At 46.8% G+C, this 18,114-nt stretch overlaps 1 protein-coding gene across 4 annotated transcripts in view; it reads right to left on the bottom strand.

Moving 5' to 3' along the window:
• The window catches only part of ALK (ALK receptor tyrosine kinase), a 405,981-nt gene that overhangs the window by 253,355 nt on the left and 134,512 nt on the right, over nt 1–18,114 (bottom strand). Inside the window, exon 1 of one of the 4 annotated variants that reach the window (XM_069955320.1) lies at nt 329–406. The exons of the other annotated variants lie outside the window; for them this stretch is intronic. The gene's annotated coding sequence lies outside the window, so the exon portion shown is untranslated. Of the gene's footprint in view, nt 1–328; nt 407–18,114 lie in introns of those variants that run through there. 4 annotated transcript variants of the gene reach the window in all.

Genomic DNA, 18,114 nt, shown 5'->3' with positions numbered 1-18,114 from the left:
AATTGTTGCTCTCTCCACCTCTTCATCTCACATGCGGTGAACTCTCTCACTCCAGCAGTGGCTTCAATAACTCACCATGCGTACAGCGCAATGAAGATCCATGGGGCCTCTGCTTCTGGCTATCACAGATGGAGGGGCAGAGAAGCTGGTGATTATGAGCAGTGAGAGGGGTTGCTGCCAGGAGCACTTCATTATCTTGGCCTCGCCTCTTTAACTCTTTAAGAGTTGCCCACAGAAACCAATCAGAGCTGTGATTGGTTTTTGTGGGCAACAATGACCATTCCTACTATAAACTGCGCCATCAATCAAACATAGTTTTTACACTTACTATCCCTCCGGAGTCTGTCTCTGTTTTAATTTCCCACTGTTTGCAGGTCCCTGAAGCTCCAGTTGGTGTCTTCATTTTTCTTTACTTCCTGGTTTGGGCTTTCCCATGATGCACTTTGACTCCTGTGATGTCTAACTGACTCTGTAAAACTGTTAGATGGCTTACAGCTTGTTCAGCCAATCAGAGCTGAGCAACCTGAGTCATCTGACAAAGGGAGGCTGGCCTAACAGGGCTTAGACCCGCCTCCCTCTTGATGATGTCATTGTCACAAAATGGCTGCCACAGTAAAGCCTGGGGTCAACAGTCATTAGGTAAGAATGAGTTTACTTCTCTTTCTGGTGGGGAATTGAGGGGGGGGGGGGAAGATAGGGAAGGGGGGCAGATAGGTGATTGAAGCATATTACAAAGCTATATAACTTTGTAATGTGTTTCAATTACTAGGAAAAAGCTTTTCGCTGGACTACCCCTTTAATTAACAACTAATACATTGTTGCAATTTGCATGTCTCCAGAATGTGAGCCTCTAATCCCCCACCTCCCCACCGCTGTCTATAATCTTCTCCTGCTAGAAGGATGAGGGAATAAAGAAACAAGGTCACCTACAATAATAGTCACCTATAATTCGAGGAATCCCATTTGTCTGGCCCATCATGGCGTGTTCTTTGAGTGCAGTCATTTCATAGAATTACTGATGAGGAGGCAGAACATGAAAGGAGAGCAGCAGATCTGCAGGCCGCCAAGATCGCTTTTATATCCAAAAAGCAATTTACTACGACACTGCGGTCAGATCGCACTGTAGGAAGTTAACTGGCCTATTTTTTTTGTTTTTACTCATCTTTGTGCTATTGGTCAACGGCAGCAGAATAGTGAGTGTAGCTCTGGAGTATAGTACAGGATGTAACTCAGGATCAGTACAGGATAAGTAATGTAATGTATGTACACAGTGACCTCACCATCAGAATAGTGAGTGCAGCTCTAGGGTATATTACAGGATGTAACTCAGAATCAGTACAGGATAAGTAATGTAATGTATGTACACCGTGACCTCACCATCAGAATAGTGAGTGCAGCTCTGGGGTATAATACAGGATGTAAATCATAATCTGTAATGTAATGTATATACACAGTGACTCCACCAGCAGAATAGTGAGTGCAGCTCTGGAGTGGTGATCCAATTAGTTTTGGGTGTGGTCCTGCTGTGTGAGGCTGTGCGAGTCTGCTGCTCCTGAGCTCCAGGCAAGGAAGATCTGCCCCTGGGCCTGCTCTCTCCTCCCCAGGGAGGGAGCAGGTTTTCAGGCATGAGCGAGCCAAGGAGAGTCCCAACTCCTGCCCCCCGAACCAGGACCGTGGGGGGCAGAGGAATCCAGCGACCAACAGAGGGAATACCATCAGAGGTACAAGGGCTGAGGAGGTCTGCTAGGAGGTGCAGCGATGCTTCTCCAGCCGCCCCTGAACCAGAGATAACAAAGGGTAGCCGCAAGGCTACAACTAGCTGTGGAACTGCAAGCACCAGCAGCACTACAGTGGCTGTGGAACCAAACCATGAAAGTGTGAGCAGTGACACTCCTCCTGGAGCAAGGCAGTCTGCCCATGGAGGTGTGGAGGAAGACTGGGGGGTGCCGCGGTCTCAAGAGACGGGGCAGACCTATGGCCTCCGGATTGCTGCGAGCCTCCATGGGTATGAGGACACCAGGAACCAGCTGTACAAGCTCCAGGAGGAGGTATGTGCTGTAAAAGCATTAATGGACACTGCTGCTAAGCAGCAAAAGGCTGAGCTATCAGCGAAAATGAAGCATCTGAAAGCCGATATCAAAAAGCTAATGACAAAGAGAACTTTTATTCTGGAGAACAGTGGGCCATTTAAAGAGAAACTGCAGAATGACGACAGATTTGCTGAAATGGAGAGAGAAAAGCAGAGAGGGCTGAGAGGGCTCCAGCCAGAGAGCCGGGTGGAGGAGGAAGGAGACGCTGCGGAGGTATGTGATGTTGAGCCGAATCCACCCGGGGGTCCGCAACAACAGACCCCATACAGTGGGCTCCCTGCAGGGCAAGCAGCATTGTCATCTAGCCGCTGTTCGGGGGATGAAAGCAACACCAGTTACCAGGGAGGGGCGCTGATGGCCCAGATCCAGCTCCTGGAGTCACCAGGGCGCCTCCAGGACTTCGTATTCGGAGATGAGTTACCAGAGGAGGCGCCTGGGAGAAAGACCAAGGTAAAGACCACCAAGCTTCAGGAGCAGGTAACATTTGTATATTCCCCCCTCCCTGTGCCCCCCGGACTGGCCTCAGGGTCAGCTCACTGTGTGAACCCCATATCTCAGCCCGGCCTGAGTTCTGTTGTGGACTCAGTGCAGGAGAATGGGGAGAGTATGGAGTCTAGTATGGCGGTGGGCTCCATCTCTGTTTGCAGTAGCAGAGGTGGAGCAGGTGAGGAACCGGCCGTAAGGTCGGACAGTGATATTGGCCCAGTGGCGGGCAGTGGTAGGAGAGGTGGCCCAGCGGTGGGCAGTAACGTTAAAGGCACTGGTACATCAGCTCGCTCCCTGACGGGAGGGGGGAGCGGCTGTGTGCCGGAGTCAGCTGCGGGAGCTCCGGTGGTGCTTGGCGCTGGCACTGCTGTTCCTTTGGGGCAGCGGTGTCGTCGCCGAGATGCTGCCGGGGCTAAGATGTCTTCGCCTCCCAAAAGAAAGACTGGACTAAAGCCTTTATTTTGTATTGGTGCTGCTGGACCAGATCGTGCTGAGGAGTCTAGTACTGATGAGGCAGAGGGTACCAGCAGAAATAGGGCAGGGGCTGCCTCTAAACAGTCCAGGCAGGCTGTTCGGTCCTTTCTTAAGGGACCAGTGGCCTGTCCTGTGGAGGTGGCTCCGGTCCTGGTACCCAATGACGCTGATGGTACAAAATCTCTTTCTGTCCCAGAACACACCGGTCCACCCAGTGTGAATGGGGGAATTAATGTGGGGGGGAAGGCAGGAGTGAATGTGGGGAGGAATCTGTCTGGGGCTTTGGAGGGTGGTCGGGGCAGTGTGACAGGTGGTATTGGTGTGGGTATGGATTATGTGGAGGAGGGTGGTGAAGGGGCACAGACTAGTGGTGGGAGCATAGGGCCTGGTCCAGTTGCACCCCCAGCGGCTGCAGCAGCGGTACGCAGCTATGCAAATGTTGCCGCTGGGGGAAGTGGGGGGGCTTTCCTCGTCCTCGGGCCCTAGGGATGGTGACTTGCATCGACGTGTCCTGCAGGCCTTAAAGAGAGGGGAGAGAACAATCAATGTAGAGGGTAGGGAGGTTGATCTGTCTTTCTTGATAGAAAGGCATGGCCTTGCAGCCTTCCGAGAGGAAAGGGGTAGGGAAACTGTGTGGTCTCTCCCAACAGCCGGGCCAGGCGGTGTCCGAAGGAATGTGGTCCGTCTGAGGTGGAGAGGCAGTGATACATGTCCCCCAAGATCTAAAGTTGTTGAGCTCCTGCTGAGGATGAGCTTCAAGGCAGCCGACATCTTTGCCTTGATACATCCCTTTGGTGCCCCTGAATTCGATATCAGCTTTGTTCGGCCGGAGGGGCTTGAGCTTTTTTGGTCTAACTATGAGCTGGTAAAGGATGAGCCCGGCTGGCGAGACTTTGCCATTCAGGCGGTGTCTCGCCAAAATAACGTCAAGAGAGTGACCGTTTTAACCCGTAACGAATCACTCTCTTGTATTGACATCATGACGTGGCTTGGCCGGTATGGAGAGGTGGTGGAAGTCCCAAAAAAGAACAGGGACGAATATGGCATCTGGTCAGGGGCTTGGACCTTTATGGTCAAACTTAGATATTCAGGAAACACCGTTACCCACATACCATCTGCCACCTTCCTAGGAAGGGATCGAATCCAGGTCTTCTACCGGGGTCAGCCTAAGCTCTGTCACAGGTGCGGTGACCCCACACATTTTAGTGCTAGGTGCACGGTGACGAAGTGCTCATTGTGTGGGGAAATAGGCCATCTCGCTGCATCCTGTGTGGAGGTTAGGTGTCACCTGTGTGGTGACTTAGGTCACCCATTCAGTCGCTGCCCTCGTTCCTTTGCCAATGCAGTTGTTACCCCGGTGGAGAAAGGTCGTGAGGAGGAATCTACTGGGGGGGCAGCTGGCGGAGGTGAAGGAGTAAAAGAGCCAGGGAAGAAAAGTAAGCAAAAGACGCCAGCCCAACTGAGGCGTCGGGATAAGCGCCAAAGGGAGAGGGAGATGGGGGAGTCTCAGGAGCCTTGCGCAACTGTGGTGACCTCTGATCTCATCCCTGAGGCCAATCTTACTGCTGAGGCTCTGAGGGACAGTGATCTGGATGAGGAGATTTGGAGGATTCGGAAAGAAGAAGGTGCCATCTCTCCACTGTCCTCCCATGGTGAGAGCGCGGATGAGGATAGTGGGAGATGGGTGGAGCACAAGCGGGGTACTAAAAAGAATAAGAAAAGGGGGGATGTAAGATCTTCTCCCACCCCCCAGATGCCAAAGGAAGGTACAACCATCCTCCCTCTGATTGGTCTCTCAAACCGGTTCCAAACCCTCCAGGATATTTCCTCCTCAGAGGTGCAGGAGGCACAGGGTGAGGTTCTGGTTGGTGCGATGACGGAGGGGCCTGCAGGGGACGTCGAATCCTCTCTCCCTGGGGAACGTATTTCCTTTGGGGGGAGGATCTGCCCAGGGTCAGAGGACGAGGAAAAGCTAAATAAAGGGGACATGGATACATCTGTTTCACTAAAGAGGGGTAAACCATCGTCAGATGAGGAAGGTGGCGGGCAGGATGGAAAGGATAGTGGGAAAAAGAAAGCTGTCTAACTCAATCACCCATGATGGCGGCACCCTCTCCGTTGACGCTGGCTTCCATTAATGTAGCCAGCATTAAGTCAGATACGGCTAGATTTGCAGCCTATGATTATTTTGCCCACATTAATGCTGATATTTTCTTTTTGCAGGAGACCAGGCTAACAGACATGTCATCTATATTTAAAGCCAGAAGGGAATGGAGGAATGGGCCCTCCTACTGGTCTCTTGCGGCCGAGCCGTATAGCGGGGTGGCGGTACTTTTTGCCGCACCGGTAGAATGCCGACGGGTTATTGAGTTAGAAATGGGGAGGTGCCTGATTCTAGACGTCCTCATGAAGGGACAAGAACTTCGCCTTATTAACATCTATGGTCCACAGTCCAAGTGGGATCGGAAGTGTCTCTTTATGAGGATCAAGCCCTATCTTTTTACAAGTCGGCAGGTGGTCTTTGGAGGGGACTTCAATGCTGTCACGAGGCCCCAGGATAGGGGAGGTTCCAGAGACAAGCTGACTTATGATGGCGTCGCTCTGAATAGTATAGCTAGTGAGGCTCGCCTGGTGGATGTTCACATCCGGCATACACCAGGCCACGCGGGATTCACCTATCATAGGGGTAGTTGTAGGTCCAGGATAGACAGGTTTTATTTAAAGGAGGAAGCCGTCTCTTCAGCGGTGTCCGTTGTTGAGGTGGAGTTCTCCGACCACTGTTTAATTTTGTTTTCTCTGAATGTTACAGAGACCCCCCGGATGGGTAGAGGCTACTGGAAGCTCAATTCGTCTCTCTTGGAAGAAGCGGAAATAAGACAGTCCTTTGAGGATTTTCTTCAGAGCCAGGTACCATTGCTGGGCCTTTGTAGCAGTAAGTCAGAGTGGTGGGAGATGTTCAAAAAAAGGGTTGCGGGATTCTTCCGCCAGCTCTCGAGCCTCAGGAGTCTGGACAGGTATCGCCTGTACCAGGGCCTGAGGAAGAAACTTGAACGTCTTGTCTCGACTGGAGGTAGTCGTGATGATATCTCCAGAGTGAAAGCCTTGCTACTGAGGTGCCAGTATGATAGACACGCATCTTTGGTTTTTGAGAGGGATTACGGGAAGTACCGCTCGCCCGACCCTTACAGAAACTGCAAGATGTCAGTGAATAGTAAAATCGTCTCAGGACTGATTGATAGTACAGGATCCCTGAAAAGGTCCAGATCGGGGATCCTGGAGATCGTCAGATCCTTTTACTCGCACCTCTTGGGGAGGAAAGATCTAGATCGGGATAAGGCCTCAGCTTTCTTGACTGAAACCGTCCCTGAACCAGGGGTAGACCCCTCTCTTGACGTTTTGACAGAGATGATCCAAGAAGAGGAAGTCAGGGTGGCTATTGATGGTCTTGCCCTCAAGAAGTCACCCGGTCCAGATGGCTTAACATCTGAGTTCTATAAGACCTTTAAGGACACTTTGGTTCCCCTCTTGACTGAGGTATTCAATGAGTGTCTCTCCTCAGGCACTCTGCCGAGGTCAATGAGGAGGTCAGCCTTGATTATCTTGTCAAAGGGTAAAGACCCGTCCCGCATTGAGAATTGGCGTCCCATAGCGCTTCTCAATGCGGACAGAAAGATTCTGGCAAAAGTGCTGTTTAATCGGCTGGTGAAGTTTGCACCCCAGCTCCTTTCGAGGGCCCAGCATTGCTCTGTTCCAGGCCGCAGTACCTTTAGTGCTGTGCTCGGTGTCCGGGAGGCTGTGGAGCAGGGTAGGGTGGGTCATTGGAAGGGGTACTTGCTGTCCTTGGATCAGGCAAAAGCGTTTGATCGGGTTAACCATGAGTACCTCTGGTCTGTTCTTCTGAGATATGGCCTGCCGGGGGTTTTTGTTGATTGGCTTAAGACCTTGTATACAGGGGCAGAGAGTTTCCCGCTTGTGAATGGTTGGATTGGCCGCTCTTTTGAGGTTGGGTCTGGTGTCCATCAGGGTTGCCCTTTGAGCCCACTGTTGTACGTGTTTGCAATTGATCCTTTCCTTAGGAGGATTGATTGTGGACCGTTGGCAGGGGTGAGAATGGACCCTGCGGTGCCGGATCCCACTTTGAGGGTGGTAGCGTACGCCGATGATGTCACCATATTCGTCTCCTCGCAAGAGGAGGTGCGGTGTGTGATGTCAGAGGTGGAGCGCTACTCAGAGGCATCTGGGTCCAAGATCAACCAGGATAAGTGTGAGAGTCTCTGGCTGGGAGGTGGAGATCCTGGATTTGATCTCCCGGACACCCTTCCAGAGCCCCAGGAGTTTGCAAAAGTTCTCGGCATCGAATTCGGCCAAGGGGATTACCCCAAACAAAACTGGGACAGCAGGCTTAAGATCGCCGCTCAGAGGGTGGATCAGTGGAAGGGTTGGTCTTTGACCCTCAGGGAAAGGGTTAACCTGATCAAAACTTTCCTGCTCCCTTTGCTGATATATCTGGGCAGTGTTTGCATTTTGCCAGAACCTCTCTGGACTCGGGTCTACAGTGTGTTCTTCCAACTGTTATGGGGGAATAGACTGAACCTAGTCAAGAGGGAGGTTACTTACCGTACGAGGAGACAAGGGGGGTTGTGTATGGTCAACCCCGTGGTGTTCCTGGTGAATACCTTTCTTAAGACCAACATTGCAAACCTCTGGAAAGAGAGGGCTCCTCCGTGGGTATTCTCCTGTAGGGGATGGTTTCGGCCTTTCTTCCAGGAATGGGAGACAGGAGGGCAAGTGAAGGATCTCCGCACACCACACGGGCATCTTCCGGCTTATGCTACCCTGGTTCTGAAGGCCATTCGTCGGTGGGGTTTGGGGATGTGGGAGATTAGGACTCTGTCGAGGAAATTCCTTGACAATAGGGTCCTGTCGTCCCATTTCCAAAAACCGCTGGCGCTCAAGGATTGCCCAAGTCGGGATCTGGAGGTTGGTTTGGGCCTATTGAATTCCATCAGGATCCCCTTGAAGTTTTGGGACTTGGCTTGGCGCTGCTTCCATGGGAAACTGTATGTGAGGGACAATCTGAAGTGCAGGAGCTCTGAGGATCGGGGATGTCCCCGGGAGGAGTGTGGAGGCATGCTGGAAAGCATGGAGCATTTTCTGCTTCATTGTCCCTTTAATACAGAGGTTTACAACAGGGTGGGCGCTTCCATCGGGTGGCCCAGATTGGCCCGTCTCTCCTATGCGGAATGGGCCTATGGAGCATTCAGAAACCTTGGTGGCTGGGACCGGAGCACTTTATTCCTAGTCAGCATAGTGGTCAGGTACCACACGTGGAGTGCACGGTGTTTAGTGTCGACGCAGCGTAAAATCCTCCCTGTGGATGAGGTGGTTAGGGGCACAGCGCCCCCTGTGGATGAGGTGGTTAGGGGCACACTCGGTGACCTGGTGAAGGTGCGCTCTCTGGAGTACGAGAGGCTGGGGACTGGTAGGGCCTCTTGTCTTTGGAGGGGCTTTGCCTATAAGGTTCCTTAGCCTGCGTCTCCTCTCCTGGTGGTGGGCTGATGCTGGCACCTTAATCTTTTGTTTTGTGCTGTAGAGATACTGGAGTATAGGGCTTGCAGGTACTGAACTTGGGTTTTCGGGTTGTGTGTGGGGCTGAGAAGTCTCATTATTGTTGGGTTTAGTATGTTATATATTTTTTTCAAAAGTTTGTGTATTGTGATTGTCTTTGTGATTATCTTTGTATGTTTGTATAAATTGTATATACTGTATATATTATATATGTTTTGTTTGCACTTGGGGTTCGGGTTTAGTGCTAGGTTGGGTGGTGGGTAAAAGGGGGGAGGGGGCTTCTGTGGGACTTTGTGGGGACTTTTATATATATAAAAAATCCTGGGCTGGTTCATGGACGTCCGTGATCATGTACTGGGGGCATGGGATGCGGGACCAGCTCAGGGCCAAAAAAAAAAAAAAAAAAAAAAAAAATTAAAAATATTATATGTATTGTTTAGTTGTAGGTTATTATTTGGTATCGTGTCTTGTTTAGTTTTAGTTTATTTGTGTAATGATGTCTTGTTTAGTTGGTGTTGGGTTGAGTAGAATTGTGTCTGTGGTATTAGGTTGTGCACAATGCAACTGGGCCAGGGGGTTCACATTTAGTTATTTATATAGGTGTATAGTATATAGAAGTGTATTGTACATAGTAGTGTATATAGGTGTGTTTATAGGTGTATAGTATATAGTGGTGCATTGTATATAGGTGTGTTTATAAGTGTATAGTATATAGTAGTATATATAGGTTTGTAGTGTATATAGTTTATTAATATGTTTAGCTAAATAGTTTATATTGTGTATATATTGTATATAGGTATATGGGTTGTATGTGTGGAAGAATGAGTGTGGGGATGGACCGGTGCTTTATGTTATGGTTTCATTTTCTATTGTTTTGTTCTGGTCAGATATGGTGTGTTATTTCTGTATTTATTTATTGTTATGTTTAAAATTTTAATAAAAGAAATACAGGATGTAACTCAGAATCAGTACAGGATAAGTAATGTAATGTATGTACACCGTGACCTCACCATCAGAATAGTGAGTGCAGCTCTGGGGTATAATACAGGATGTAAATCATAATCTGTAATGTAATGTATATACACAGTGACTCCACCAGCAGAATAGTGAGTGCAGCTCTTGAGTATAAGGCTATGTTCAAACAACCTATATTTTCGTAAAAGTACGGCCATTGTTGCAATTGGCAACAACAACCGTACTTTTTACAAAAAGATACGTTGCCTTGTCTTCTATGGAATCCCGGCTGGAGCGTCTATGCTCTGGCCGGGATCTCTTGCAGCGGCCACAGAAAATGTGGCCGCTGCAAGTGCATACTATGGAGCGAGCGGCTCATAGTGTGCAGCGGATGTGCCAGCATCAGAACTCTGTCGCTGCAAAGATGATCTTTTCAGAGCCTGGCCGTTCCGGTCTCTTATGTAGTCTGCACATGGTCTAATACAGGATGTAACTCAGGATCAGTACAGGATAAGTAGTGTAATATATGTACACAGTGACCCCACTAGCAGGGTGTAACTTAGGATGTAAATCAGTGTGCAATGTATGTACACCATGACTCCACCAGCAGAATATCACAAAGCTATTATAACAGGACCACATAACAGCCACATAACAGCCCACATGCCTCCAAGAGCTGGAAATGCAAAAACCTCTATTCAGTTCACTAGAAGAAGCTGTCAGGCAGAAAATAGCAATCACGAAAACATCAAAATATGGTAAAATATGCAATATAGATAGAGAGGGAGCACAGCAGGGCAAAGCTGTACAAGAAAAATGTTAACAGAATGCATTTTAATAGAAATTTCCTTTAATTATAGGAAGGCAGATACTGCAGGTCAGGGTATATCATGGTTATACAAATAAGCTAGTATGCTTCTTCCCAGTAATGGATTATTTGTATAGTAGACAATTGTTAAAGATGAACCCAGTGACACAGTCGCCTATTGTCAGCATTATTCAGGCTATGAAATCGGCAAAATCCAAAAACTAAAAGAGATTTATGTGGTATCTAATGATGCAGTAAAAAATCCATTCTACCAGGTTTGATATACTGCTGTGTTTAAGGTCCAGAAAATAGGCCTGGGGCTTCATTCTTACAGCTGTAGTACCAGTAAGCACCATATACTTCATAGGCAAAATTGTGCAAGAACGATTTTAAGGTTCTCACAGTTTATTAAAAACTATTAAAATTCCAAATAAGCAACTGAAGAACTTTCTAACAGTGTCTCTATTATAACCCTGGTGTCTAGTGGGCCAAGAAATATATCCCTGGTTTCTAGTGGGTCTATAATTATAAAAAATTTATATTTTATCCATGACACCTACTGGATAAATAATTATATTCCTGATATCTATAGGATCTACAATTACATCCCTGGTGTATAATAGTATTCTAGTAGTATATCCCTGGTGTATAATAGTATTCTAGTAATATATCCCTGGTGTATAATAGTATTCTAGTAGTATATCCCTGGTGTATAATAGTATTCTAGTAGTATAGCCCTAGTCTATAATAGTACTATAGTAGTATATCCCTGGTCCATAATAGTATTCTAGTAGTATATCCCTGGTCCATAATAGTATTCTAGTAGTATATCCCTGGTCCATAATAGTATTCTAGTAGTATATCCCTGGTCCATAATAGTATTCTAGTAGTATATCCCTGGTCTATAATAGTATTATAGTAGTATATCCCTGGTCTATAATAGTATTATAAAAGTATAGCCCTGGTCTATAATAGTATTATAGTAGTATATCCCTGGTCCATAATAGTATTATAGTAGTATATCCCTGGTCCATAATAGTATTATAGTAGTACAGTGGTACCTTGGTTCTCGAACTTAATTGGTTCCGGAAGGCAGTTTGAGAACCAAGCAGTTTGAAAACCGAGCAGTGTCTTCCCATAGGAAATAATGTAAATGTGATTAATTGGTTCCAGCCACCAATAATTACCTACAATATTCATTTATTACACTGATAAGTGCTCAGTATAATCACTACAGTACAGTACAGAACAGCACTATACTGTACAGGACATTAAACATAAGAAATGTTCATCAGAACCAGCAATTATAGTACAGTAGTCACCAACTCCTTACCCATCCTTTACTGTATAGCGTCCCCCCCCATCCAAGCACTGTAATGTATGGGAGATGGTGGTGCACTGCCTGTACTACTACTGCACTGTATATGCACTCCAGCAGTCTTATACAGCACTGTACTGTATGTGAACCCTCACCACTGCTTAACTCGCCAGGTACAACCCACCATCCATGCTCGCAAAAACGTTTGAAAACTGAGCAAAGTTCGAATTCCAAACACTACTTCTGGGTAAATTTTCGTTCGAATACCAAGCAGTTTGAGTTCCAAAGCGTTCGAAAACCGAGGTATTACTGTATATCCCTGGTCTATAATAGTATTATAGTAGTATATCCCTGGTCTATAATAGTATTCTAGTAGTATATCCCTGGTCCATAATAGTATTCTAGCAGTATATCCCTGGTCTATAATAGTATTCTAGTAGTATATCCCTGGTCTATAATAGTATTCTAGCAGTATATCCATGCTGGTTTAATAGTGGATCTATAATTATTCCCCGGTCTTTAATGGATCTATTGATAGATCAGTAATTTTATCCCTGGGTTGCAGTAATCAATAATTACACCCAAGGGGGGAAATTTATCAAACGAAAAAGTTGTATTTTTTGGCGTAAAATGGGCAATGTAAATAAATTTATTCGTAAATAGTCGTTTTGGGCCAGGTTCGCCAAGGGGGCGGGGAGGGGGTGTGGAGGGGGCGAAACAGGCGGACTCTGGGACTCTTCGGCGTGAAAAATGATAAGGAAATTATAAGGAAACCCCTGAGCTGGCGTAGGTTTCCTGGCGCACACACTGGTGCGCGCAGGATTTATGTAGAGCCTCTACATAAATCTCCGTACTGTTGGTGATGCGGGGACATTTTTACGCCCGGCGCAGAAAACACCGGACTTAAGAAATGTCCCCCATGGTGTCTACTTGTTTAATAGTTACATCCCTGGTATCTTGTGGGTTAATAGTTATATCCCTGGTGTCTAATGGTTTAGTAGTTATACCCCTGGTGTCCGCTTACGCCAGAGGCATGTGCCAGGGAGGAAGTGCAGATTTGCCCCTTCTTCCTAGCATACGCCTCCCGTGCACCCCGCTCGCCCGATGGGCGGGCTGGCGGAGCTTGCGGGGGCGTGATGAGGCGGTGAGGAGGCGTGGCCTCCTCCTGCACCTCATTTATCATGATTTATGCCTTCTCGCAGGCGCAAATCTACTCCTGCCCGACCTACCAGATTCACTAAGAGGCGTATGCTTCTTAGTGAATCCTGCTGTGAAAAGGGGGCGGGGCTTAATATAAGACCTGCGTACTTGTACGCCAGTCTTCATAAATCCTCTCCCTGGTGTCTAGTGGTTTAAAGCGACTCTGTACCCACAATCTGCCCACCACAAACCACTTGTACCTTCGGATTGCTGCTTTTAATCCAAGATCTATCCTGCAGTCCGTTCGGCTGGTGATGCAGTTATTGTCCTAAAAAATAACTCTTAAACTTGCAGCCTCGTGCCCAAAGGGCGTGGCTTAGATTGTGTATGCATTAGGCTGGCACACCCTCTCTGTCCCTCCTTCCCACCCTCTTCATCATTAGGAACTCTCCAGGCAGATTGTCTCCTATTCATCACCTGTGTCAGCCCGGCACATGGGCTGGATCGTTAAGGCACCTGTAGCATGGAGAAAATGTTCTAGGGGTATTCCTAATGATGAAGAGGATGGGGAGGAGGGACGAAAGGGTGGTGCAAAGTTAGGGCACAGATTCTGTAGGCCACGGACGTTTGACACATGGCTGCCAGTTTAAAAGTTGTTTTTTAGGACAATAACTGCATCACCTGCCGAACGGACCCCAGGACAGATCTTGAACTGGTGTCTATTGCTTTGATAGTTGTATCCCTGGTGTCTAGAGGTTTAATACTTGCATCCCTGGTGTCTAGAGGTTTAATAATTACTTCCCTGGTGTCTAGTGATTTAACAGTTATATTTCTGGTGTCTTGTGGTTTAATGGTTGCATCTCTGGTGTCTAATGGTCCAATAGCTGTATACCTTGTGTCTAGTGGTTTAATACTTACATCCCTGGTGTCTAGTGGTTTAATAGTTACATACCTGGTGTCTAATGGTTTAATACTTACATCCTGGTGGTGTCTAATGGTTTAATACTTACATCCTTGGTGTCCAGTGGTTTGATACTTACTGTACATCCCAGCTGTATGGTAGTTTATTAATTTTATCCTGGTACCTAGTGGTTTAATTATTACTTCATTGTTGTCTAGTGATTTAAAGCAACTCTACCCACAATCTGACCCCCCCCCCCCCAAACCACTTGTACATTCAGATAGCTGCTTTTAATCCAAGACCTGTCCTGGGGTCCGTTCGGCAGGGGATGCAGTTATTGTCATAAAAACAACTTTTAATCCTGCAGCGATGTGTCTAATGGCCGGGGCTTACATTTGTATATGCATTAGGCTGGCACACCCTCTCTGTCCTTCCTCCTCATCATTAGGAATGCCCGGCAGTTAGACACAGCGCTGCCGGATTAAAAGTTGTTTTTATGACAATAACTGCATCCCCTGCCGAATGGACCCCAGGACAGATCTTGGATTAAAAGCGGCTATCTGAAGATACAAGTGGTTTGGGGGGGACAGATTGTGGGTACAGAGTCGCTTAAAAAGTTAGATCCCTGGTGTCTAGTGGTTTAATAATTACTTCCCTGGTGTCTAGTGGTTTAATAGTTATATTCCTAGTGTCTAGTGGTTTAATAGGTATACCCCTGGCTTCTAGTGGGCTAAAAGTTATATCCCTGGTGAGTAGTGGTTTTATAAAACCTAAGGGGCATTTGATATGTTTCAGTTCACCCTAAGCTTAAAACGCCATTCTCCAATGATCGATTACACAGCATAAACATTTCAGATATAGGTGGCTATCAAATATCCTAGGAAGAGTGTATGCGCTGTATTATGCATATAGACAATTCATCACACAGGGAGATGTGATGTATCAGCAGCAGAACAGCAGAATTCTCCCTCGGCTTCAGTTCAGCTCCGCAGCCCCTCTCATTATCCTCCATACTGGGCTGGGGGAGGGGGGGATGTGTGATAAAGTGTTACTTCCTATCAGACCCATTTTTAACTAGATCTCCGGAGTCATTACATGAAGTTCTGTGATACCGGAGCTGGGAAAAGGTCAGCTTAAATAGATGCTTTAATTCACATGTGAGGCCGCGGCGCAGGATCTGTTAACTAAATTGCACACTATGGTTAATGCACATCTGTAATAACCCCCGAGTATTACGCCGGCAGAACCTGTCGTTACTTAAATTAATGGAATTATTTCAGGCAAGGAAAAAAAGTGAATTTTTTTCATTAGCGGCTACAATGTAGGGTTGTCCAAGCAGATGAAGTAATCAGGGCTTGTAATGGCAGGAATTATCGCCAGGATCCGAGAACTTGGTTTATGAGGCATTGTAAATGGTGAGTTACTGTCGCTTTAAGAGATCATTTTTTAACATTAATCGGCTATATCTCCATAAAAGTGACAGTGGAAAAGCTGTGAAGCCGAGAGCGTCTGCTTCCCCCTATGTGATGATATATGAACAGGGATTCACTCTTTTATTTTAGCTCCACTTCAATCACTATTGGTAATAACATCAATGGGCGAGTAATTATTATTATGCAGATTACTGTAAATGGGAACGCACTTTCATTTTCTTTCTTTTGCCAAATGCCCTTTAAGTCTCCGGTCCTGCTCTGTAGTGATCACTCATATTGTTACTATTCTGTTACAGCACGCAGGGCTAGGCTTAACCCCTTCCCACCGCATCCTTTCTTTCACTTAAAGTGACTCTGTACCCACAATCTGACCCCTCCAAACCACTTGTACTTTCGGATAGCTGCTTTTAATCCAAGATCTGTCCTGGGGTCTGTTTGGCAGTTATTGTCCTAAAAAACCACTCTTAAACTTGAAGCCCTGTGCCAAACGGCCGTGGCCGAGACTGTGTATGCATTAGGCTGGCACAACCTCTCTGTCCCTCCTCTCCGCCCTCTTCATTATTAGGAATGCTCCAGGCAGGTATTTTCCTATTCATCAGCTGTGTGAACACAGCACATGGGCTGGATCGTTAAGGCACCTGTGCAGGGGTGTAGCTAGGATTCACAGGGCCCCATAGCAAAAAATTTTTAAGGGCCACCCTTGTCTCCGCACAAGCACTGTGCATATATGCTTTACTGCTGGTGCACTGATAACCCCTGACCTCTGCATGGAGCTCTGCACATTTTCCTTTCCTACTTGATTGCCAGCTGGAGAAGAGAGGTCAGAGGTTATCAGTGCAGTGAAGCAGAGATCTATGTCTTCTGCTCCTTAACCCTTTTTTTGTGTTGCAGCATGTAAGTAAACATTGGGTCACTTACACACTGCAGTACATAAGGGGTTAAGCAGAAGGAAACATGCATTTACCTTCTCACTGGGGTCCCCCTCCTGCTCAGGCCCCATAGCAACTGCCTACCCTGCCTCTATGGTAGCTACGCCACTGCACCTGTGCAGTTTTCAGAAAGATGGTGGTGCCGGGCCCCTGCATATGGATGTTTGCCTGACACTGCTGAGTGCGGTTAGAGTATGGGATGTCGCCGCAGCCATGACACTGCTGATCAACTTCTTAATATCCAATGACCCTTATTCCCCCGGGACCCAGACAGATGCATCTATAAAACCAATTGGATTTCCCCCAAATATCCTCCTGTTATTCACCAGCTGTGACTATCATACATCGCACCTTGGTCTATGCCGCACAATTAAACACAATACTAGGAGTTAAATGATCTGTAATATAAAAAAACTCAAAAATGTTGCCAATAAAAAAGAAAAAATTTACATCCAGATTTGGCTTCTACAGTAGAGAAGGCGGCATACACCTGAGACCGCTCCTATGTGCGTAAAGCATTCTGTATCCACACCAAAAAACATATTGATACTTAAAGGGGTTGTCCAGCAAAAATCTTTTTCTTTCAAATCAACTAGTTTCAGGAAGTTATATAGATTTGCAATATACTTCTATTTAAAAATCTCAAGTCTTTCCATACTTATCAGCTGCTGTATGTCCTGCAGGAAATTGTGTTTTCTTTTCAGTCTGACACAGTGCTCTCTGCTGCCCCCTCTGTCTGTGTCAGAGCAGGAGAGGTTTTCTATGGGGATTTGCTACTGCCCTGTACAGTTCCTGTCTCAGAAAGAGGTGGCAGCAGAGAACACTGTGTCAGACTGGAAAGAATACACCACTTCCTGCAGGACATACAGCAGCTGATAAGTAAGGGAAGACTTGAGATTTTTAAATAGACATAAATTACAAATCTATATAACTTTCTGAAACCAGTTGGTTCGAAAGAAAATGATTTTCACTGGAGTACCCCTTTAAGAAAGGCTCCCTACAGCAGTGGAAAGTGAAGATACTAAAGTAACTCTCCACTTTATTGGTATTTAAGGTGGCTTCTAACTGGAGCTCCCCTTTAATAAGAGTGTCTCCGCTGCCAATGGCATCTGGTACGTCACCCCCTCCCCTCTCGCAGCGACAGCGTTCTCTTGCAAAACCTTTATTTAATGCACTATGATTTGATTAAAAGGCACTTTACCTGGGCAGGAGCGGTGATTGATGATATGTAGACATCCCTCGCCGCTTTCATTACGGCTCAGACACTTGGAGCCCTCCCCACTCCGCTCCAGTAAGTGACAGCTCCGCATTTCTGTCAGCCTGCCAGACCTCGCATTTGTTGAAATCCACATTAAAAACATGATATCCGGATATGGGTGCCATCCTGTTTATGGGGCTGAGGGGCTTTTGTTCTTGGTTGTATAAGATATAACAATGACCCTGGAAGCTGGGACGTGATGGCTGGGTATAGGAAGGATCCTGAATGTCTGACACACCACGTCTTCTATGCTTTATGTATTGTATGGACAATGGGGTTTGTATGATGAAAATGGATGAGGAGGAAACGATTGTCAAAATGATGAATTTAAAAAGTATCTATAGTTTTGCAACTAAGTTTAATCTTTTACTGCGCATACACTTCAAAAATAGGAGTTAAAGGGACTTTCCAAACGAAATCGATGCAAGCAAGTGCTGAGTACTCCACTCTCTCCCTCCACTAAATACAGATGCAGTGCATGGGAGATAACAGACAGAGATATTGATATTGATATATCAAATGATATTGAAATGACTCTGCTGACTCTGCCCACTAATGATAATGAGATGACTCTGCTGACCCCTCCCTCAAATGATAATGAGATGACCCCTCCCTCTAATGACAATGAGATGACTCTGCTGACCCCGCCCTCTAGTGACAATGAGATGACTCTGCTGACTCCACCCACTAATGACAATGAGATGACTCTGCTGACCCCTCCCTCTGATGATAATGAGATGGCTCTACTGACCCCT

This window comes from Dendropsophus ebraccatus, chromosome 15 (assembly GCF_027789765.1).
Source record: "Dendropsophus ebraccatus isolate aDenEbr1 chromosome 15, aDenEbr1.pat, whole genome shotgun sequence".
Taxonomy (NCBI): domain Eukaryota; kingdom Metazoa; phylum Chordata; class Amphibia; order Anura; family Hylidae; genus Dendropsophus; species Dendropsophus ebraccatus.
This window is presented reverse-complemented; position numbering and strand designations above follow the sequence as displayed.